Source organism: Oncorhynchus keta, chromosome 35 (genome assembly GCF_023373465.1).
Source record: "Oncorhynchus keta strain PuntledgeMale-10-30-2019 chromosome 35, Oket_V2, whole genome shotgun sequence".
Taxonomy (NCBI): domain Eukaryota; kingdom Metazoa; phylum Chordata; class Actinopteri; order Salmoniformes; family Salmonidae; genus Oncorhynchus; species Oncorhynchus keta.
In genome coordinates, this window is record NC_068455.1 from 61,432,288 (window position 1) to 61,457,534 (window position 25,247).

Below are 25,247 nucleotides of genomic sequence, written 5' to 3' on the forward strand. Positions count from 1 at the left end.
TCAAGGCCATCAGACTGTTAAATAGCCATCACTAGCCAGCTACCATCCGGTTACTCAACCCTGCACCTGCGAGGCTGCTGCCCTATATACATAGACATGGTGACTTTAGTAATGGAACACTAGTCACTTTAATAATGTTTACATACTGCTTCACTCATCTCATATGTCGTCGATGCCTCACCAACTTTGCTCGTCCTAATTATTAATTCCTTTCTTGTACTTTTAGTACTTTTAGAGAGAGAGAGAGAGAGAGAGAGAGAGAGAGAGAGAGAGAGAGAGAGAGAGAGAGAGAGAGAGAGAGAGAGAGAGAGAGAGAGAGAGAGAGAGAGAGAGAGAGAGAGAGAGAGAGAGAGAGAGAGAGAACTGGTCTTGCATTTGGTGGTAGCGGTGGGATCCAGAACTGCAGGGGACACTGGGAGAAAGCAGTCTCCTGCTTTAATCGAATCACAAAATACAATCTCTTTGAATATCAACTGTGTTTCCCTGTTGATGCCAGCCTCCCTATTGACATCCATTTTTAAACCTCATGCATTATGTTGACGTATGTCTAAGCCAAATGAAGAGAGGAAATATTCATGGGGCCAAATCAAAAATCCTCGTTTCAAATGCCACGACTACAAGGGATATGAACAAAGGAGCGGCAATAAAAAGCCAGATGATATCGGCGCTCGAAGCAAAATAACCTCATAAAAAGCGAAGCGACTTAAAACGTGGGCCAGTGTGTTTATGAAGTAATGAGACACATCTGATGGAAATAAGAAAAAAAAGAAAGAAAATGAAAGCCTTTGATTAAAAAGACATTGCCTTGTGATGATGACAGAGCCCAAATGTCACCCAAAGTTTACTATGCGTCGAGGATTCTGTATTCTGGGTTACATTCAGTAACATCCTGGTCCTAGGGACCCACAGGGTGTGCAGGCTTTTGTCCCAGCCCTGTACTAACCCACCGGATTCAACTAATCCTCAAGCCCCCCCTTATTGGTTCAGTGAGGTGTGTTATCACTGGGCCGGAACCAAAAGCCTCTACATCCATGTGGACTGAGAACAGAACGTGCATCGTATCAATTAAAAATCTTTTCTCTGATTCACAAAGTCTCCCTGCTTTTGGGAGTGGAGAAAGAGAGACAGAGAAAGCGAGAGGATTTTCTCTATCACACAATGTGGCCCATCCATTACAGCGAATTAGAGGCAGAATGAGATGTGTTGTTGGTGTTATTATGCTCATATTATCCAGAATGCCAGATCATCCCCCAATGAGTTTGGTGGTCTTAGCGTGGGAGCGAGAGGGAGGGAGGCAGTATCGAGTATAGAAGGGACGGCTCCACCTGGCAAAAAACAGCTGGCTGGTACAATTACAGGTTCGGATCAAGCAAGAGAGAAAGAATGCCAAGAAGGGAAGGAGGGATGGGGGGATTGTGGTGCTAATGTGTTTAGGCATGCAGCATTTCTCCCCTAATAATGAGGGGAAAACCAAGATGTCGAGCTTCCGCAGATTTTCCCCATGGAGAACTCGAATGTTTAAACCACGTCAGCGGCAAAAACAGCGGAACTCGAAATAATCGGCGCTGGTTCAGCAGCGGTCATCGTGGAATACTAATTGCAGGTCGGTAAGACCCAGGTTTCTGTTTTGGAAGGCACAGCTGCAGATGCATTTTTTTTGCCTTTCTCATTCGTCTGTTTGCTGTCTTTGGCAAAGTAATTTGAGGCCTCCTCCTCACTTTATTGCGAAAAGTGTTGTTTTAAAAAACGTAATATTCATATATGCAAATACGCACCAAAGGGGATAATGATATGATTTAACTGGCCTGGGTCTATTCTATGATTATGAACTGATCACTGTGTGTGTGTGTGTGTGTGTGTGTGTGTGTGTGTGTGTGTGTGTGTGTGTGTGTGTGTGTGTGTGTGTGTGTGTGTGTGTGTGTGTGTGTGTGTGTGTGTGTGTGTGTGTGTGTGTGTGTGTGTCAGCCAGCCAAAAGAAACAGAACCTACCATAATGAATATGATTCAACACAGCCACCTTTCTTGTCTTGCTGTATTCAATCAACCCAGACTTCAAATAATGACTTTGTCACACACAGCACAACATAATTTCTAGTTTGGTGTATGGAAAGGAACAATCTAGCTTAGTTATTCCTTGTAGCCACTGCCTATGTAGCCTTGGATATAGCCTTAGACTCTGGCTAGGTATGACTGATGAGTACTTCGATTATTATAGAGCAATTGTGTCTAAAGGGATAGGCTGTGCATTTATGATTGGCCGTTCTCCAGAAGTGGCTAGACACTTCGTTTTTATGATAATACCATCATGGTCGTTTATTAACCTTCTCTCCGTGGTCGTGAATAACAATCACTATTCAAGGTGAAAAGGGACGGTTGATCGGAAATGGAATTCTAAGAACAGTCCTTCTCAGAATCGGCCTTCAGACTGAGACACACAGGACGAAGGTACACAGGTGCATGTAGGTAACTCCCAAACGCTTGCAAGCACAAAACACACATCTGCACTAACATGGAAACACAAGTGTGCAGATATACACACATATCCTGTTTGTCTCTAGACCTATGCACCTACGTTATAAACTTTCATTCAAAAGCTAGGTTGTAGCAACCTCGTGATGGGTATAGGGAAAATTTGAGTATCCTATTGACGTTACATTGAACTGGTGAAAGATATATGAATCACAAAGTAAGGCCATGGGCATTAAATAAAAATTGGCCTCCCTAATCTTAAAAGGCACGGACCGCCACTACCACACATCCCAACCTCTCCCCTAATAACATTCCCTCACACCTCTACTCTCATTCCTGATAGACTACAGGAAACAACCCAAAGCACTGCCACATTGTGAAACATAAACAGCTAAAAGCTAATGGATGACACAGCAATAGCTTCTACTGACAATGGTTCTGTTCGTTAATTGGAATGCCAGGTGGTCTCATAATTTCCCTGGGATTATCCCATCGACAGGGGCCTCCTTCAGGAGGAGGAGGCTGCCCGGGTGCCCCGATCGATGGTGGCCATCTTTTAACACTGATGGAGCAGGGAAGGAGCGCCCCGACTTGCCTAGCCTGCTATTTGCGAGCGACAGAAGGCCCCCTCCGGAAAAATCAATGCTAATGACCAGTGAGCGCTTCCCCACATACACACACACACACACAAACACACAGACACACACACAAACACACAGACAGACACACACAAACACATACACAGGTGAAATGCACACACACAACTTGGAGACACACACTTGATGGATGTACACACACCAACCTGGTCTCAGAGCATTTCAAATAATTTTATACGCAAATCAGACACTCCATTTAGTATGATATGTTAGGTTTCGTATGGTATGTATTACTTTGTGAATGTCAATCATCCACTTCGTACAGTATGATATGTTATGAATTTGCAAAACATATAATATATTACGAATTTGCTAAACATATGACATGTTAGGAATTCCAATTTGTTATGGCAAACGTTAGCTAGGTGGCTAGGTGGTTAACCCTAACATTAGCTAGCTGGCTAACGTTAGCTAGGGTAGAGGTAAGGGGTTAGGATTAGGGTTAATGTTAGGAGTTAGGTTAAAGAGTTAAGGAAAGGGTTAGCGAAAAGGTTTAAGGTTAGGGTTATGTTTATGGTGAGGGGATGGGATGGGTTAGCTAACATGCTAAGCAGTTGAAAAGTTGCTAACTAGCTTCCAGTGGCTTGCGAAAGAATTCACCCCCCTTGGTATTTTTCCTATTTTGTTGCCTTACAAACCTGGAATTAAAATGGATTTTTGTATCATTTCATTTACACAACATGCCTACCACTTTGAAGATGCAAAATTGTTTTTATTGTGTAACAAACAGGAAATAAGACAAAACAACTGAAAATCGAGAGTGCATAACTATTCACCCACCCAAACTCAATACTTTGTAGAGCCAACTTTTGCAGCAATTACAGCTGCAAGTATCTTGGGGTATGTCTCTATAAGCTTGGCACATCTAGCCACTGGGATGTTTGCTCATTCTTCAAGGCAAAACCGTTCCAGCTCCTTCGATTTGGATGGTGTCACGTTCTGACCTTAGTTCTTTTGTTATGTCTTTGTTTTAGTATGGTCAGGGCGTGAGTTGGGTGGGTTGTCTTTGTTAGTTTTTCTATGATTTGCCATTTCTGTGTTTGGCCTGGTATGGTTCTCTATCAGAGGCAGCTGTCAATCGTTGTCCCTGATTGAGAACCATATTTAGGTAGCCTGTTTTCTATTGTGTTTTGTGGGTGATTGTTTTCTGTTTTCTGTGTCTGTGTGTTCCACACGGAACTGTTTCGGTTTTCGTTTCTGTCTTTCTATTTGTTATTTTGTATTTCCGTGTTGATTTTGTTCATTAAAAACATGACGAACACGTACCACGCTGCATATTGGTCCGATCTCTCATACTCCTCGTCAGAGGAGGACGAATCCTGTTACAGATGGGTTCCGCTGGTGTACAGCAATCTATAAGTCATACCACGGATTCTAAATTGGATTGAGGTCTGGGCTTTGACTAGGTCATTCCAAGACATTTTAATGTTCCCCTTAAACTACTTGAGTGTTGCTTTAGCAATATGCTTAGGGTCATTGTCCTGCTGGAAGGTGAACCTCCATCCCAGTCTCAAATCTCTGGAAGACTGAAACAGTTTCCCTCAAGAATGTCCCTGTATTTAGTGCCATCCATCATTCCTTCAATTCTGACCAGTTTCCCAGTCCCTGCCAATGAAAAACATTCCCACAGCATGATGCTGCCACCACCATGCTTCACTGTAGGGATGCTGTTCTCGGGGTGATGAGAGGTGTTGGGTTTGCGCCAGACATAGTGTTTTCCTTGATGGCCCCCAAAGCTCAATTTTAGTCTCATCTGACCAGAGTACCTTCTTCCATATGTTTGGGTAGTCTCCCACGTGCCTTTTTGTGAACATCGTTTTTGCTTATTGCTTATCTTTAAGCAATTACTTTTTTTCTGGCCACTCTTCTGTATAGCCCAGCTCTGTGGAGTGTACGGCTTAAAATGGTCCTATGGTAGGATACTCCAATCTCCGCTGTGGAGCTTTGCAGCTCCTTCAGGGTTATCTTTGGTCTCTTTGTTGCCTCTGATTAATTCCCTCCTTGCATGGTCCGTGAGTTTTGGTGGGCGGCCCTCTCTTGGCAGGTTTGTTGTGGTGCCATATTCTTTCATTTTTTTGTAATGGATTTAATGGTGCTCCATGGGATGTTCAAAGTTTCAGTTTAAGATATGTTTTATTGCACAAAAACATACTGTATTTCTCCACAACTTTGTCCCTGACCTGTTTGGAGAGCTCCTTGGTATTCATAGTGCCGCTTGATTGGTGGTGCCAATTGCTTATGGTGTTGCAGACTCTGGGGCCTTTCAGAACAAGTGTATATATACTGAGATAATGTGACAGATCATATGACACTTAGATTGCACACAGGTGGACTTTATTCAACTAATTATGTGACTTCTCAAGGAAATTGGTTGCACAAGATCTTATTTAGGGGCTTCATAGCAAAGAGGGTGAATACATATGCACGCACCACTTTTCCATTTTTTATTTTGTCAAATTTTTTGAAAGAAGTTCTTTTTTTCATTTCACTTCACCAATTTGGACTATTTTGTGTATGTCCATTACATGAAATCAAATAAAAAAAATCTATTTAAATTACAGGTTGTAATGAAACAAAATAGGAAAAACTCCAAGGGGGGTGAATACTTATGCAAGGCACTGTAAATGCTAAAGTTGTCCGTGATTAGATTCAAATGCTCAACGTTTAGGTTGCTAGAAGTTAGCATTATTTGCAGACCCATTCACCCCGACCAACCACCCTCTTTCGTTTTTTTCCTTAAGTAACCTTCTCTCTTATGTAACCATACCAAATGTAACATATTATACTAATTTGAGTGTCTTGGATTTATATTTACTATGTTACGTCTAGTCTATGAGACCAGGCTAAACACACACACACACACACACACACACACACACACACACACACACACACACACACACACACACACACACACACACACACACACACACACACACACACACACACACACACACACACTCAAGAGAGAGGTCTGAGGGCTGGGTGTAAATGACTGAAGTCCAATTATGCCAGTGTTAAGGAAGCTGTAGTGATTACCGTCTCCTGAGCACAGAATTGATTCCGGATGGCCTCAGCTGTCTCGTTACGCCCGCTAAGTATCTGCACCTATTTTTACTTATCTATGTGTTTATTTATCGCGCCTCTCAACGCTGCGGCTAATGCCGTGGGATGACCTTTCCCCCTTTCCCTCCTCCTCTCCTCTCATTCTCCTCATCCCTCGCTCCCTGGATGGAAGAAAGAAGGGAGCGGTAAAAGGAAAGTATGATGAGGTGGGCGATACTATGCCCACCTCCTCTGTGGCCGTGACCATTTTCAGGAGGCGGAGATATGAATAATAACTGTTTATATGGTTCTATAGAAAGATAGATGGTGGATTGAAATATGATTAACAGGGCTGTAGTGAATCAGGTCAAGAGGTTCAAGTTCCTCTGTGTCCACATCACTAAGGATCTATCATTCTCCAAACACTTCAACACAGTCTTAAAGAGGGCATAACAATGCCTCCTTCCCCTCATTAGGCAGAAAAGATTTGGCATGGGCCCTCAGATCCTCAAAAAGTTCTACAGCTGCACCATCATGACTGCATCACCGCTTTTTATGACAACTGGTTGCCATCTGACTGCAAGGTTTTCCAGAGGGTAGTGCGGATGGCCCAGTACATCACTGGGGCCGAGCTCCCTGCCATCCAGGACCTCTTTTGACCAGATGGTGTCAAAGGAAGGCTGTAAAAATAGGCAAAGGCTCCAGCCACCCAAATCATAGCCTGTTCTCTCTGATACCGGATGGTAAGTAGTACCGATGCCCCAGGTCTGTACAAAACAGGACCCTGAACAGCTTCTACCCCCAAGAGTAAGTTAAATAGTTAACCAATAGCTACCCATACTATATGTATTACTCCTTTTTGCACAAACTTTTTGGACTTATCACACATGCTGCTGCGTATCACTTTATTCCTAATTATATGCACACTACCATTCAAAAGTTTGGGGTCACTTAGAAATGTCCTTGTTTTTGAAAGAAATGCACATTTTTTGTCCATTAAAACAACATCAAATTGATCAGAAATACAGTGAAAATGACTATTGCAGCTGGAAAAGGCAGATCTTTAATGGAATATCCACATAAGAGTACAGAGGCCCATTATCAGCAACCATCACTCCTGTGTTCCAATGGCACGTTGTGTTAGCTAATCCAAGTTTATCATTTTAAAAGGCTAATTGATCATTAGAAAACCCTTTTGCAATTATGTTAGCACAGCTGAAAACTGTGTTCTGATTAAAGAAGCAATAAAACTGGCCTTCTTTAGACTAGTTGAGTATCTGGAGCTTCAGCATTTGTGGTTTCGATTACAGGCTCAAAATGTCCAGAAACAAAGACCTTTCTTCTGAAACCCGTCAGTCTATTCTTGTTCTGAGAAATGAAGGTACATTACAGTGTCTAGTTTGAGTCCTCAACTGGCAGCTTCATTAAATAGTACCTGCAAAACACCAGTCTCAAAGTCAACAGTGAAGAGGTGACTCCGGGATGCTGGCCTTCTAGGCAGAGTTCCTCTGTCCAGTGTCTGTGTTCTTTTGCCCATCTTAATCTTTTATTTTTATTGCCCAGTCTGAGATATGGCTTTTCTTTGCCTAGAATGCCAGCATCCCAGAGTCACCTAATCACTGTAGATCCCAAATTCATACAACCAGTACATTAAAAAAAAATTAAGCAATGAGGACCAGATCAGAACGTTTAGCTTAAAACGTTGATAAACTATCATTTCTTCACCTTATAAGCACAACATTGCACACACGGCATGTTTGTGCCTTCTATAATGCAATTAGCAGTCAAACGCAGTTGTCGAAAGCCTGTGACAAAGATAAAAAATATCTGTTCAAAAGGTTGAAAGATGGGAGATCTAAAGAAGCAACAACTAGCATGGCTTGTTAATATGACGAATATGACTTGTGTCTTTGGCTACTGGACAATGAAAGAAATTTGATTTGAAAACCAATAGAACATGAGAGAACATGATACTTGTTTCAATGGCATATGGAAGTCTTAATAAAATAATTGCCTCAACGTTTATAGAAACTGATTTTTCCTAGGCTCCTTTGAAGCAAGGTAAAACATGCCTCATAATATTAAGTAAAATGTTCAGGTTTCACGCAATTAAGTAGGCTATATGTTTTCAAAATGCATACTGCCTCCAGCTCGCTGAAGCCTGCCTACCATTAGCTATGCACTTGAATGACGATTGGGAAGCGCACTTCAATCACCAGTTGAGAAATTAAAATAGTAGCTCTTTTTAATTGTGTCCATCAAAACATATTTAACATGTGATTTCATTTTATATTTTATATTTAGAATTGTTGCACAATGTTTGGTCTTATAAAAGCAATTTTCACTCCAGCGTCAACAGGAACTGTAGCAGTAGCTCTCGCGCTGTCTGACATATTTTCCATTTAAACTAGGCTCTGTATTTGTATGCTGTGCGCATGTGATAAATAAGAATCATAATGACTAACCAAAATTACACATGAGCTGAGTTAATTCCACAAAATTATGCAAATTACCCATAGACCGATAACCATGACCGGTAAAAATGTATTTACATCGACTGGTATTTTCAACAATGAATAGGATAAAAAGCATTATTTTGCAATAGGATTTTTTTTCTTCTCCTCGACAATAGGCCGGAACCAGTTTTATTTATCGTCTTTTCATCTTTTTGGGTGGCTAAAAGCCGGCTGTTACCGGCTAACGGAAACCCTGACACACTGACACACACACACACACCAACGAACACACATGGTGTACCCTATTAACACTAACAAAAACATGAGCAGACACACACACTCCCACAACCACACGCACTGACACAATCTCCCCTCATGGTACAGTGTTGGCAGACACCTTGACAATGCAGCCGTTCATCCCTTTATTGAGTCTCCAAGAGTTGCTCTCTTAGACAGACCCAGATTCTGATCGACAGGGGGAACAGACCCAATAAAACACAACTGATGTTGGGCACCACTTGGAGGGTGGAGTGGTACTGGAACGTCTCATTCTGCTCTTGTGCTGTAATCTGGGGGGTGGGGGTGGGGGGGAGTGTGTTGTTGCCCTGCCACCCTGACCGCTGTGCTCTCCTGTGGGCCACAACAAGTCAAGTAGAACAAATGCAGGGAGGTCACTTCGCTGGCCTTGTGTCACCCTCCAACATTATACATGTCTACACTCTTAGAAAAGAAGGTGCTATCTAGAACCTAAAAGGGTTATTTGGCTGACCCCGTAGGATAACCTTTTCTGGTTTCAACCCTTTTGGGTTCCTTTCCATAGAGGATTCTACATGGCACACAAAAGGGTTATCCTACAGGGACAGCCAAATAACATTTTTGGAACCCTTTTTTCTAAGAGTGTATGGATGTAGACTTTCTTTTCTATCCATCTGTTTTAATTTTTACTGTCAGTCAATCAATCAACATGTCTATCAAATCAACCAATCAATAAATCGATCTATAAATACATCCATTCATCCATCCAGCCGTCGTCCATCTACTATCTTGCCAGTGTGACCATTTACATACACACACTTAGCATGGACAGAGAGGGTCACCACCAGTACATACACTTGGCATGGACAGAGAGTCACTGCCAGTACACACAGTTGGCATGGACAGAGAGGGTCACCACCAGTACATACACTTGGCATGGACAGAGAGAGTCACTGCCTGTACACACAGTTGGCATGGACAGAGAGGGTCACCGCCAGTACATACACTTGGCATGGACAGAGAGAGTCACTGCCAGTACACACAGTTGGCATGGACAGGGAGGGTCACCGCCAGTACACACACTTGGCATAGACAGGGAGGATCACTGCCAGTACACACACTTGGCATGGACAGGGAGGGTCACCGCCAGTACACACACTTGGCATGGACGGAGAGGGTCACCGCCAGTACACACACTTGGCATGGACAGGGAGGGTCACCGCCAGTACACACACTTGGCATGGACAGGGAGGGTCACCGCCAGTACACACACTTGGCATGGACAGGGAGGGTCACCGCCAGTACACACACTTGGCTGGACGGGGAGGGTCACCGCCAGTACACACACTTGGCATGGACGGAGAGGGTCACCGGCAGTACACACACTTGGCATGGACTGAGAGGGTCACCGCCAGTACACTACTTGGCATGGGCAGGGAGGGTCACCGCCAGTACGCACACTTGGCATGGGCAGGGAGGGTCACCGCCAGTACACACACTTGGCATGGACGGAGGGGGGTCCACTCACCCTGGTGCTGATGAGAGAAACTTGGAAAGAACCCATCTGTCAATTTTTGGGATTAACTAGCAAAAGCTAACTCCTCATATAGAAGGCATAGCTCCATATAGACTCATATAGTACTGGGATGGTAAATTAGCTTCCCATAGCTTCTCATAGACTTGGCATGCTAAGCTAGCATCCCAGAACTTCATATAAACGGCATGCTAAGCTAGCTTCCCATAGCTTCATATAGACGGCATGCTAAGCTAGCTTCAGACCCACACAGTCCTCAGAGCCTTTGACATAGGCTACTGTATGTATGCTGTGTATGAGAGAATTTATTTCTCAAGCTCCAGTTTGAGGAATCTAAATAATTTAAATCAACGTTGGAAATGTATACTGCCCATTGTTCAAACCAGCACACACACACACACACACACACACACACACACACACACACACACACACACACACACACACACACACACACACACACACACACACACACACACACACACACACACACACATCCCAGAAGTCATTTAATCTATATTACTGATGTCCAAGCCCAGATACACTACCAGACAAACACAAACACATACAACACATGGTCCTTCTGTGGCTCAGTTGGTAGAGCATGGCGCTTGTAACGCCAGGGTAGTGGGTTCGATTCCCGGGACCACCCATACGTAGAATGTATGCACACATGACTGTAAGTCGCTTTGGATAAAAGCGTCAGCTAAATGGCATATATTATTATTATTATTATTTAACACATACACAAACATACAAAAGCAAACTGATAACTCTCCTCTCCAACACACACACACACGCACACACACAGAGAGACACACACAGCGTCAGCAGCAGACCCAGGTGTCTGTATCGGGAGTTCGATCCAATTAGCATTACCCAGAGACAAGTGCATGAATTATGATGCATTGTGAAGACTGTTGAAGCACCCTATTATACAAGCCCAGTTTCTGCCAGCGCTTGGCATACAAAATTTACACTTGACATTCTATGCATAACTGGAATATTTTTTCAAATCAGTAGTTGTGAATAAAATGGGAAGGTGCCTTCATAAGCCAAGGATACAGGGTTCTGATGTTATCGTTAATAACAGACAGATTGGAAAACACAGGGTGTTTCTCAATAGTCTACAGTGACTTCCTCTCCTCATCTCCTCTCTTTCTGCTGATCCCGGTGATCAAACAAAGAAGGGTGTTTCTCAATGTTCTCAAGTGGCTTCCTCTTCTTATCTCCTTTCAACCTGTGCTGATCAGTATAGGCCATGATAGGATAGGATAGGATAGGATAGGATAGGATAGGATAGGATAGGATAGGATAGGATAGGGGAAATCAAATTGGTGGACTCAAAATAGTTTTTCACCTGTCCAAGTTCGTTCACGTATGAGCAGATGAAGCAAAGAAGACCCCTTAGAGCCTGGTCCCTCTCTAGGTTTCTTCCCAGGTCTCTGCCTTTCCAGGGAGTGTTTTGCTAGACCCTGTGCCTCTACATCTGCATTGATTGCTCTCTAGGGTGTTAGGCTGAAGTAAAAATGACTTTAGAAATACATTTGATTGGTTGATAGGAGATGAAGCCACATCAGATTATTGAGATGCATTGTGAACTCAACTGACCACACTATTTTAATAGTCCACCACAGATAACATGTTGATGGTTAAACAATCCACAAAATCTATTTTTTATGCACTAAGAGCCAACTTTCAATTCTGCTGACATACTGTCCTAAGACACTTTGTTGTGCATTTCAAACAAATCACATGCCAATAGCTAGTTGAAAATATGTTCGTATGAATGTATGTCTTTGGAGCAATCCAAATAAAGTTTTACTGGAAGATTTGCATAAACATACAAATGCAGTTGGTATGTGGTACAAGATCTGATGACTTCAAAGCAAAGACATGAAGACCGATAGATACCCAAGATGGCTGAATAGTACGCCAACACACGTAAAGTATGTCATAGAACAGAAAAGTATTGATTTAAAAGAGACCTCTGTAACATAAGCGGTACATTTCTCTCTGTAGAAGGCATGAGTACATCCTATTTGTCTTTGGTGAATGACACAGGACTGCGGCGTTCCACTCTGAGTGACCGCAGACCCTTCATGACTGCAGAAACCAGAAATGGCTCAGTGGTCACTCGATTCACATGGGACAGTAGCCTAGAAATTAATGAGGTGGCCTGAGATGATCTAGTTATTGCTGCTTCCCTCAGATCATGTCAGTGTTGGCGTTGTTTCGAAACCGACTCATTGTCATTTGTACACCCAATTTCTCTCTCCTTACTTTCCTGTCATTCTCCCACTGTCTCTACCCAATGAACTTGAAAAATAATATGGGGAGGGGGATATAATCAAATTAAGGCACACCCCATTGTGAGGATTCAATTCCATGTCAATGCCAGTAAATAGAGACAATTATTTGATGAATTGAATGGCTCTCATAGGGAATGATGGACAATCATCAATGCATCAACTGAATTTCTATCGAGTTGAAATGGGACAGCCAAGCCAGGCACACAAACAAAACAACAGTATTATATATCTATGGGTCTTTGGGAGGGAGAAGGTATTTTTCTCTTCATACGTCATTGTGTAACTCACAATGGTCAATCAGGAATCGAATGTCTGGAGGTCAAAGTATACACGCACAAGAAACAGATAGAAGAAAACCGATGTACCCGTACTCATCCTTCATACTGGAGAATGGCATTCAAGCTTTCCACAATGCCGCTCGTTGGCAGTCGCCAGTTCCGTTAGCAATAGCACTCCTCCTATTCAAATGAGGGCTTGTTGTGCTAGCTACCTAGCCAGATGTTATCAAAAGACAAACACTGTAATTTCCTCTGCCCTTTCACACTAGGGAAGAAAGGCAGTGTGTATACCTTGAGTGTCCATGCTAATGACAATTGCTATTGCTATTGTAATGCATTTCCATCACGCCTGCTTATGTTCCTTGGTGCTCCAATCAGCCTTTACATCTTGAAAGCGTAGACATGGGCGGCAATGCTTTACAAAATATAAATATGAAAGCTGGAAAGAGCACGTTTGTCACTGAGACATAACACACCTACTCTTTTAAGGGTTTTTCTTTATTTTTACAATTTTCTACATTGTAGAATAATAGTGAAGACATCAACACTTTAAAATAACACATATGGAATCATGTAGTAACCAAAAAAGGGTTAAGCAATTAAAAATATATTTTATATTTCAGTTTCCTTTATATTTGAGTTTACCTGGAATGCATTTAAATTAACAGGTGTGCCTTGTTAAAAGTTAATTTGTGGAATTGATTTCTTTCTTAATGTGTTTGAGCCAATCAGTTGTGTTGTGACAAGGTGGGGGGTATACAGAAGACAGCCCTATTTGGTAAAATACCAAGTCCCTATTATGGCAAGAACAGCTCCAATAAGCAAAGAGAAACAACACTCTTATTTTAAGACATGAATGTCAGTCAATCCGGAAAATGTCTTCAAGTGCAGTCACAAAAGTTACCTCTGATGCAGAGGATAAGTTCATTAGAGTTACCAGCCTCAGAAATTGCAGCCCAAATAAATTATTAAAGTAACAGACACATCTCAACATCAACTGTTCAAAGAAGTCTGCATGACTCAGGCCTTCATGGTCAAATTGCTGCAAAGAAACCACTACTAAAGGACACCAATAAGAAGAAGAGACTTGATTGTACCAAGAAACAGGAGCAATGAACATTAGAACGGTGGAAATCTGTCATTTTGTCTGATGAGTCCAAATTTGAGATTTTTGGATCCAACCATTGTCTTTCTGAGACACAAAGTAGGTGAACGGATGATATCCGCACGTGTGGTTCCCACCGTTAAGCATGGAGGAGGAGGTGTGATGGTGCTTTGCTGGTGACACTGTCTGTGATTTATTTAGAATTCAAGGAACACTTAACCAGCATGGCTACCACAGCATTCTGCAGTGATACGCCAACCCATTTGGTTTGCGCTTAGTGGGACTATCATTTGTTTTTTAATAGGACAACGACCCAACACACCTCCAGGCTGTGTAAGGACTATTTGACCAAGAAGGAGAGTGATGGAGTCAGATGACCAGGCCAGCACAATCACCCGACCTCAACTCAATTGAGATGGTTTGGGATGAGTTGGACTGCAGAGTGAAGGAAAAGCAGCCAACAAGTGCTCAGCATATGTGGGAACTCCTTCAAGACGGTTGGAAAAGCATTCCAGGTGAAGCTGGTTGAGAGAATGCCAAGAGTGTGCAAAGCTGTCATCAAGGCAAAGGGTGGCTACTTTTGGTTACTACATGATTCCATATGTGTTATATCATAGTTTTGATGTCTTCACTATTATTCTACAACGTATAAAATCTAAGAAAAACCCTTGAATGAGTAAGTTTGTCCAAATGTTTGACTGGTAGTGTACCTTTGACTGAGGTGTGAAACAAATGTGTGGTAGGTTTTAGGATAGCATACAACTGTGAATACACCAATAATATGTTTTTTTTTGTACTCTATTACTCCGGTGATGAGTTCATCCTTGTCACCAGAGTAGTGAAAGAAAAGTAGGGAAAATGTCTCTGAACTGCTGACACTGTCAGGGAAAGTAAAAGAACATGCCACATATCTGTAGACTGAATAGAGTGAACAGCATGGAAAACAAATATTTTCACCTCTTTCGCCAACTACCTCTGTGGATTATTTTGAACCTGTAACTGCAGAAATGAAGGCATTTCAGCAAACTCATGAAGCCCCATCATTCCCCGTGCAATTGTCACTGGGGCCGAATGATTTAGTCACAGACCGCCTCTAAACACCTTTGCTGAGAAGATTGAGAAAATCCACTTGCAAATGCTAATTTTAAGTGCATACAGACACATGGAGAACTATTCAAAGCAATGCCATCCAGCCCTCTTCATTGGGGCATTATCGCTAATGAGTATAATATAGTTCCATCCTGTCACTGGGAATAAGTGGCCACATTGATCTGAAGTCATTGTTTTTATAATATATTTTTGTGCTGCATATATTATTGTCAGTGTTTCAGTCCCTGGAACCCTTTTGGGATTTGCCTTCCTGTTTCAATCTTTTGTCTTTGGGGAGAGTGGCGAGTGTGATGTATGACATTCCAAAATTATTTAGCTCACGTATCCATTTTACGTGGGCCTGGTGCAAATCAAAATGGTTGTTTGCATTGTTTACTGTATGTGAACATATTTCTGTTTGTTGGAAAAATCTGCATTCGGCACACAATGTTTTTGTTGTTAAGATATTCATATTTTCCCTTTTGTATACCTCATCTCTGCCAAAAAAATGGAATGGGATCAAATCAGGGGGGGATTTTCTATGAATAAAAGTCAAGCTATTTCATTAGATGTATGGCGCTGTTAATAATCTACATGTTAATCTACATCATACTATCACTGCGTAAAGTACAGCAACTGCATAACGACAGCATATTACTGCTGCTCTATCGCGACTGCTGCTGCTGCTACTACTACTACTACCTCTACTATTACTACTACAACTACTACTGCTGTTGGTGTTACTACTAATAACACTAAAACTATTACTACTAGTAGAAGTCCACTACAACTACTACTACTAGTACAACTACTGCTGTTATTACTACTATAATTATTACTACTACTGATGATATTACTACTACCACTACTACTACTACTACTACATGCTATTACTACTACTACTACTAATGCTACTACTGATGCAATTACCTCTACTACTACTACTAAAACTATTTCTACTCGTAGAAATCCACTACGTCTTCTACTAATATAACGAGGTCCACTACAACTACTATTACTATTACTAATACTAATACTGCTGTTATTACTACTACAACTACTACTACTACTGCTGATGGTGTTACTACAACTACTACTACTACTACTAAAACTATTACTAGTCCACTACAACTACTACTACTGGTACTACTACTGCTCTTATTACTACTAGAATTACTACTGCTACTGATGCTATTACTTCTACTACTACTACTAAAACTATTACTACTAGTAGAAGTTCACTAAGTTCACTAAGACCACAACTAAGTCCACTACAACTACTATTACTATTACTAATACTGCTTTTATTACCACTAGCACTACTTCTACTACTGCTTCTATTACTGCTACTAGTACAAGGACTACTACTGCTGCTATTACTGCTACTAGTACAAGGACTACTACTGCTGCTATTACTGCTACTAGTACAAGGACTACTACTGCTGCTGTACTACTACCAAAACAAGTAACTACTGATCTACTCCCTCAGTTATAATATCCATTTAATATCACCTAAGCTCCTCTTTTAGCTGAGTCCTTGATTACAGAGAGCCTATTTGGCAGAGTATGCAGTGAAGTAGTGAGGGTTTTGGCCTCGCCCGGGGGACATACTTGGCCCTTCCCATAAAAGGGGTCTGCTAATGGAAACCACTGGGCCCTGGTCTCCCACTCCATCTTTATGCAGGCAATGGGGGCCTTTTATGGTAATCACAAAGCAGGGCCAAATGGATGATGGGGCCAGTAGTGGAGGAGGAGGAATAAGAGCCTGCCGAAATGTTTACAGCTGCCAGGGAGCAGGTGCTGCTACCCTGCCCATAAGTTCACAAAACCAGCCGGTGTCGGAGCATGTCTAATGTGGAGAAACATCTTGTGGCTTTTACCCCCCTCCCTCCCTCTCTCTCTCTCTCACTCACTCTCTCGTTCCCTCTCGCTCTTTCTCTCTATCGAAAATATGTTTATAAACCTCCAGGGACAGTTTATCAAAAATGTATCTGGTTCGCCGGGGCAGATTGCTAGGTTTAATGTCGAACCGCGGCAGCATGTCTTCTTTTTTTTGGGGGGGGGGGTGCGCAACGCCCATTTGTCATGTACCTTTGCACAGGGTGTTCAGGGAGGGAGGTGAGAATGGGGAGGGGGTTTAGGGAAGGGTGTGTGCGGTGTAGGAACGGTGTAGGGACGGTGAATCATTATAACACTTTGTCAGCATGCAAGTTTACATTTGGATGCTAGTGTTTCTCTGCGGAGACACTCCAGCTTGATTGTGCCACGGCCTGGAGCAGAATGCTAATTTATTTCCTCATCTCCCCGGCTCCTGTAATCACAATAGCTGGTAACACACACGGCAGCCAGACGCCGGGAGAAACTAAGTGAAAATCTACCCTCTGTGTGTCTCCAAGGATGCTAAAGAAGAAAACAACCACCGAAAAATAAATCCAAACCCATTGTTATGAGGTATTACTATTGCTTGCTTGGAGGGAAGGCTGGCTTTCCATTGAAGATGATATATTTGACGGTAAACCGCGATTATTTTTGAATGATCTTTCTGGCGCAGACGCTCAATATACATACAACACAATCCCTTCCATTCATTAAAACGATCATAAAAAAAGCTAGATGTTCTGTGCGTGGGAGGAAAAGCGCCATGCTAAACGACTCATTTGCGAACATAATTTTCAATTAAGAGAACCGCATTAAATTAGGATTAAATAGGAGTATCTAGCCGTTTTACAATGGAAGCAACATTTAAGAGTAATATCGTCATTATACAGTAGTCTGATGTAATGCGTTGAAAAGATTTGGAGGGTAGATAGGAAGGCTGTAGTCTAGACAGCACTTTAAGTATATGGTGCGTCCCAAATTGGCACCTTATTCACGTAGGGCTTAGGTCAAAAGTAATGCACTATATAGGGAAAGGCTGCCATATAGGACACAGCCCTAGGCTATTGTTAGGGGGGTGAAGTGGTTTCTCTGTCAGTGTGAGGGTCACAGGGACTCCACATCCATATGGTCAGACAATGGCCTTCTTTATTGCCAAGTAACTGGCTACAGCACAAGGTTGCTCCTTGATGGAACAAAAGAGGGAAATGTGTAAGTGAATCTGTACCCATCCATGGTCTAACTGGGGAGGTTGTCTCTTCCTCCTCAAATCTGCCTCATATAAGCCCTCACAAGATAGAGATAGGAAAGTGTGTTATGTGTGTGAGTGGGAGTGGGAGAAAGGGAGAGAGATAGAGAGGGAGAGACAAAGGTAGCCTGAGAGAGAGGCACAAAATGAGGTGGAAACTGAGCTGCACTTCCTAACCTCCTGCCAAATGTATGACCATATTAGGGACACATATTTCTCTCAGATTACACAGACCCACAAATTTTGATAAACTCCCATATCTTTTTGATGAAATACCACAGTGTGCCATCACAGCAGCAAGATTTGTGACCTGTTGCAACAAGAAAAGGGCAACCAGTGAACAACAAACACCATTGTAAATACAACCTATATTTATGTTTATTTATTTTCCCTTTTTTTACTTTTAACTATTTGCACATCGTTACAACTCTTTATATAGATATATATGACACTTGAAATTTCTTTATTCTTTTGGAACTTGTGTGAGTGTAATATTTACTGTTCACTTTTTATTGTTTATTTCACTTACGTATCCATTTCACATGCTTTGGCAATATAAACATGTGTTTCCAATGCCAATAAAGCCCCTTGAATTGAAATGAATTGAGAAAGAGAGAAAAAGAGAGAGAGCGTTGGCCATCACTTTCAGTCGATATCAGTTGAAAATGTCATTGAAAATCAATATAAGATACAGACTTAACATGAATGAATGGGATAATTACAGTTTGGATCCATGTCATGAAATGGCAGTCAGTTCCCTCTAATAATGTGGTTTGTGGAGGCAACCTATTATTCACTGGTTTCAATCCTCATCTGCTGAGTTGCAGTGAGAGACCAATTCAAACTTTGAGTTCAACAACGTAATCCATAGAGGAGCAAATCCACCCCGTGCATGAATTCATAAAGTGTACACTGTGTACACTGTACATTGTCCAAAAGGTCAGCAGAGTCATTTGGATGTCTTTTCAAAGCAGGCTCACAGTGGTTATTAGCTACACTGAACAAAAAATAGAAACGGAGCATGTAAAGTGTCAGTCCCATGTTTCATGAGCTGAAAAAAAAAGATCTGAGAAATGTTCCATATGCAAAAAAAGCTTATTTCTCTCAAGTTTTGTGCAGACATTTGTTTACTCCTGTGAGTGAGCATTTCTCCTTTGCCAAGATAATCCCTCTACCTGACAGGTGTAGCACATTGAGAAGCTGATTAAACACCATGATCATTACACAGGTGCACCTTGTGCTGGGGGACAATAAACGGCCACACTAAAATGTGCAGTTTTGTCACACAACACAATGCCACAGATGTCTCAAATTTTGAGGGGGAGTGCAAATGGCATGCTGACTGTAAGAATGTCCACCAGAGCTGTTGCCAGATAATGTAATGTTCATTTCGCTACCATTAGCCTCCTCCAACATCGTTTGAGAGAATTTGGCAGTAGGTCTAACCGGCCTCACAGCCGCAGACGACATGTATGCCGTTGTGTTGGTGAGCAGTTTGCTGATGTCAACATTGTGAACAGAGTGCACCATGGTTGCGGTGGTGTTATGGTATGGGCAGGCAAAAGATACGAACAATGAACACAATTGCATTTTATCGATGGCAATTTGAATTCACAGAAATACCATGACAAGATGCTGAGGCCCATTGTCGTGCCATTTATCCGCCACCATCACCTCATGTTTCAGCATGACACAGCCCCATGCACGGCCCCACAAAGATCTGTACACAATTCCTGGAAGCTGTAAATGTCCCAGTTATTCCATGGCCTGCATACTCACCAGACATGTCACCCATTGAGCACGTTTGGGACGCTCTGGATCAACGTGCACGACAGTGTGTTCCAGTTCCCGCCAAAATCCATCAACTTCACACAGTCGTTAAAGAGGAGTGGGACAACATTCCACAGGCCACCTTCAACAGCCTGATCAACTCTATGCGAAGGAGATGTGTCATGCTGCATGAGCCAAGTGATAGTCACACCAGATACTGACTGGTTTTCTGATCCACGTCCCTAACTTTTTTTAAGGTATCTGTGACAAACATATGCATATCTGTATTCCCAGTCATGTGAAATCCATAGCTTGATCCACTGATTTCCTTATATGAACTGTAACTCAGTAAAATCTTTGAAATTGTTGCATGCTGCGTTTTGTTCAGTATACATGTAGCTAAGTCAGATAACATTTTGAGCATGTAAAGATTGATAGACTAATTTCGGGTTTCAGTGTGTTCAAGGGCGTCTATGGAGGATCTAACCAAAGGCATTAGGTGTCAAAGGACTCCTGACACCACAATCAATTATAAGGTCAGCAGGATGACCTTTAGGTCCTGTAATATCTTGACCCCTGATATCACATCCCATAGAAAGAAACAACACTAATATTTCAGTCTGATCTGTGGCTGTTAGTGTGTGCGCTCCCACTTGTGTGTGTGTGTTTGATGTCAGTGTGGACGAGGACACTGGCGTTTAACCCGGTCCATAGTCGTATCTCCCCTTGTTTTATGGTCTCTCGAGAGCAGTGGTTCTTAACCTTGTTGGAGGTACTGAACCCCACCAGTTTTATATGCGCATTCACCGAACCCTTCTTAATTGGAAAAATGAAATATGATTTTATTAACTCAAAACATAGGTATATATTTTACTGGTGCACAAAATGAACCGTGCATCAACATCACTGTGTTCAAAGAACAAAATCATCAAAACATGATTTTTACACAAAAACAAAAACATGATAATGAATATTTACTGCAAATCAGTGTGACTTTGCTGTTGCCTTTCAGAGACCAGTTCAGAAATGTACGGCTTCAACTTGGCAAGTGCCATTCTCATGTCATTTTCACTACAAAGTCTGTTCCTTTTCTTCGTTTTTATGTCCAGCATCCTCAAAGGATTGCTCGCAAAGATATGTTGTAACAAACGGTATGAAAATCTCCAGAGCTTTCTTAGCAATAACAGGGTACGTTACCATTTGTTGACACCAAAACGTTGAAAGCGTTGTTGTTCTGAAGACTTGCTGTTGAACCTGGCTCTGCTGAATTTCAATGATTTCATCGAGGTATTCATCATTGACATCTGTCTCAACACGTGAACGGCTGTCTCACCCATGCTGGATATGACTCTCTTGTAGGGAAGTATCCGTCGAGAGACTTTGCAAGTTCATCTAAGTGCGTGTCAATTGCTTGCTTCAGTTCAGCGGGTACAGAAATGTCTCCGATTCCAGATACATCTTCGATCTTACTTACACAGTCGTCCAGCAGGGGAAAGTTTGCGAAGTTATCATTCTCTGTTCGTCGTTTCCAGCTTTTTTTGAAAAGCCTTCAGGTTTTCCTCCTCTTCGATGATGTTGACTCCACCGCCCTGCATCTTTTGATTAAGATGATTGAGAGCTGCGAAGATATCAGCCATGTATGCTAAAATGAGAATGAACTCAGGATTTTTGAAGCAATCTGCATGACAATGTTGGTGCTCTTGCAAAAACAGGGCTAATTCCACACGCACGGCAAAAACACGATTCAGCACCTGTCCCCAGGATAAACACCGAACGTTGAAATGGTACAGAAGTACCTCGAATTCAGAGCCCATTTCTTTACACAGCTCACTGAAGATGCGGGGCCTCAGAGCACTAGTTCGCACATAGTTCACGCATTCCACTACAATTTTTAATACTTCTGCCAGTTTTGGCAATGTTTTTGTTGCCAATGCATGCCTGTGCAGAATACAATGCGTAACAATGATGTGTGGTGCATCGGCTTTCACGAGCGCACCAAAACCAGACTTTCTTCCCAGCATGACTGGAGCTCCGTCCGAACAAACTGAAAAAACCATATCCCACGAAAGATTGTTGTCTTTGAAGAAGTCATCCACAAGTTTCTTCACATCGGCTGCCTTAGTTGTTGTTGTAAGAGGCTTACAAAATAAACAATCTTCCTTTATCAAGTCGTCTTTCACATAGCGCACGAATACAGCAAGCTGGCTTAGATTAGAAACGTCTGTGGTCTCGTCGGGGGCGTATGCCTTATGGCTAACGAGACATGGTGTGATCAAAGAAACATACAGGAACTCAAATCCTTCTGTTCACCTGATTTAGAATTCCTCACAATCAAATGTCGACCGCATTATCTACCAAGAGAATTATCTTCGAGTATAATCACAGCCGTATATATTCCCCCCCAAGCAGACACATCGATGGCTCTGAACGAACTTTATTTGACTCTTTGCAAACTGGAATCCATTTATCCGGAGGCTGCATTCATTGTAGCTGGGGATTTTAACAAGGCTAATCTGAAAACAAGACTCCCTAAATTTTATCAGCATATCAATTGCGCAACCAGGGGTGGAAAAACCTTGGATCATTGTTACTCTAACTTCCGCGACGCATATAAGGCCCTGCCCCGCCCTCCTTTCAAAAAAGCTGACCACGACTCCATTTTGTTGATCCCTGCCTACAGACAGAAACTAAAACAAGAAGCTCCCACGCTGAGGTCTGTCCAACGCTGGTCCGACCAAGCCGATTCCACACTCCAAGACTGCTTCCATCACGTGGACTGGGATATGTTTCGTATTGCGTCAGATAACAACATTGACGAATACGCTGATTCGGTGTGCGAGTTCATTAGAACGTGCGTTGAAGATGTCGTTCCCATAGCAACGATTAAAACATTCCCTAACCAGAAACCGTGGATTGATGGCAGCATTCGCGTGAAACTGAAAGCGCAAACCACTGCTTTTAATCAGGGCAAGATGACTGGTAACATGACTGAATACAAACAGTGCAGCTATTCCCTCCGCAAGGCTATCAAACAAGCTAAGCGTCAGTATAGAGACAAAGTAGAATCTCAATTCAACGGCTCAGACACAAGAGGTATGTGGCAGGGTCTACAGTCAATCACGGACTACAAGAAGAAAACCAGCCCAGTCACGGACCAGGATGTCTTGCTCCCAGGCAGACTAAATAACTTTTTTGTCCGCTTTGAGGACAATACAGTGCCACTGACACGGCCTGCAACGAAACATGCGGACTCTCCTTCACTGCAGCCGAGGTGAGTAAAACATTTAAACGTGTTAACCCCCGACTTCCTGAAGGGCCGCCCCCAGGTGGTGAGGGTAGGCAACAACATCTCCACCCCGCTGATCCTGAACACTGGGGCCCCACAAGGGTGCGTTCTGAGCCCTCTCCTGTACTCCCTGTTCACCCACGACTGCGTGGCCATGCACGCCTCCAACTCAATCATCAAGTATGCGGACGACACAACAGTGGTAGGCTTGATTACCAACAACGACGAGACAGCCTACAGGGAGGAGGTGAGGGCCCTCGGAGTGTGGTGTCAGGAAAATAAACTCACACTCAACGTCAACAAAACCAAGGAGATGATTGTGGACTTCAGGAAACAGCAGAGGGAACACCCCCCTATCCACATCGATGGAACAGTAGTGGAGAGGGTAGTAAGTTTTAAGTTCCTCGGCATACACATCACAGACAAACTGAATTGGTCCACTCACACAGACAGCATCGTGAAGAAGTCGCAGCAGCGCCTCTTCAACCTCAGGAGGCTGAAGAAATTTGGCTTGTCACCAAAAGCACTCACAAACTTCTACAGATGCACAATCGAGAGCATCCTGGCGGGCTGTATCACCGCCTGGTACGGCAACTGCTCCGCCCACAACCGTAAGGCTCTCCAGAGGGTAGTGAGGTCTGCACAACGCATCACCGGGGGCAAACTACCTGCCCTCCAGGACACCTACACCACCCGATGTTACAGGAAGGCCATAAAGATCATAAAGGACAACAACCACCCGAGCCACTGCCTGTTCACCCCACTATCATCCAGAAGGTGAGGTCAGTACAGGTGCATCAAAGCTGCGACCGAGAGACTGAAAAACAGCTTCTATCTCAAGGCCATCAGACTGTTAAACAGCCACCACTAACATTGAGTGGCTGCTGCCAACCCACTGACACTGACTCAACTCCAGCCACTTTAATAATGGGAATTGATGGGAAATGATGTAAAATATATCACTAGCCACTTTAAACAATGCTACCTAATATAATGTTACATACCCTACATTATTCATCTCATATGCATATGTATATACTGTACTCTATATCATCTACTGCATCCTTATGTAATACATGTATCACTAGCCACTTTAACTATGACACTTTGTTTACATACTCATCTCATATGTATATACTGTACTCGATACCGTCTACTGTATCTTGCCTATGCTGCTCTGTACCATCACGCATTCATATATCTTTATGTACATATTCTTTATCCCCTTACACTGTGTATAAGACAGTAGTTTTGGAATTGTTAGTTAGATTACTTGTTGGTTATTACTGCATTGTCGGAACTAGAAGCACAAGCATTTCGCTACTCTCGCATTAACATCTGCTTAACCATGTGTATGTGACAAATAAAATTTGATTTGATTTGAGTTGAAGGCTGAATTTTGCCGGGCTTGAAATCAGATCTGCAACTACTTGAGCCAAGATGTCTTTGCTCATGTCCTCTATTCTGTCGCTGATGGTGTCATTTCAAAGAGGAATTTGGGATAACTTAACTTCAGCCTCTTTTCCCAACATGATATTCACCATCTTCAACACAGCTGGTTTTATGAGTGTTTCACCAATGGTGTGTGGTTTTCCCTGCTTTGCGATCAGGTGAGCAACTTCGTACAATGCTGTGAGGATCGGTTTGTTGATGGCTACAAAGCCGAGAACAGGCAGAGTAGCCTTTTCATCGAATCTTGAATTCAGCAAGCGTTGTGTTCTTGTATTTTCCATCTCCACGCAGAAGTGTTCACTTAGTTTTGCCGGTGGAGGACTAGAATTTGTCAACTTGGCATTGTAAATCATGCAGTTAGGACACTGACTCCCATCATGTTCCGTTATACATGTGAATTTACATTGTACATATTC

At 42.6% G+C, this 25,247-nt stretch overlaps 1 protein-coding gene across 17 annotated transcripts in view; it reads right to left on the bottom strand.

Moving 5' to 3' along the window:
• Window positions 1-25,247, bottom strand: part of LOC118368770 (receptor-type tyrosine-protein phosphatase delta-like) — a 597,123-nt gene that overhangs the window by 550,536 nt on the left and 21,340 nt on the right. The window lies entirely within an intron of this gene.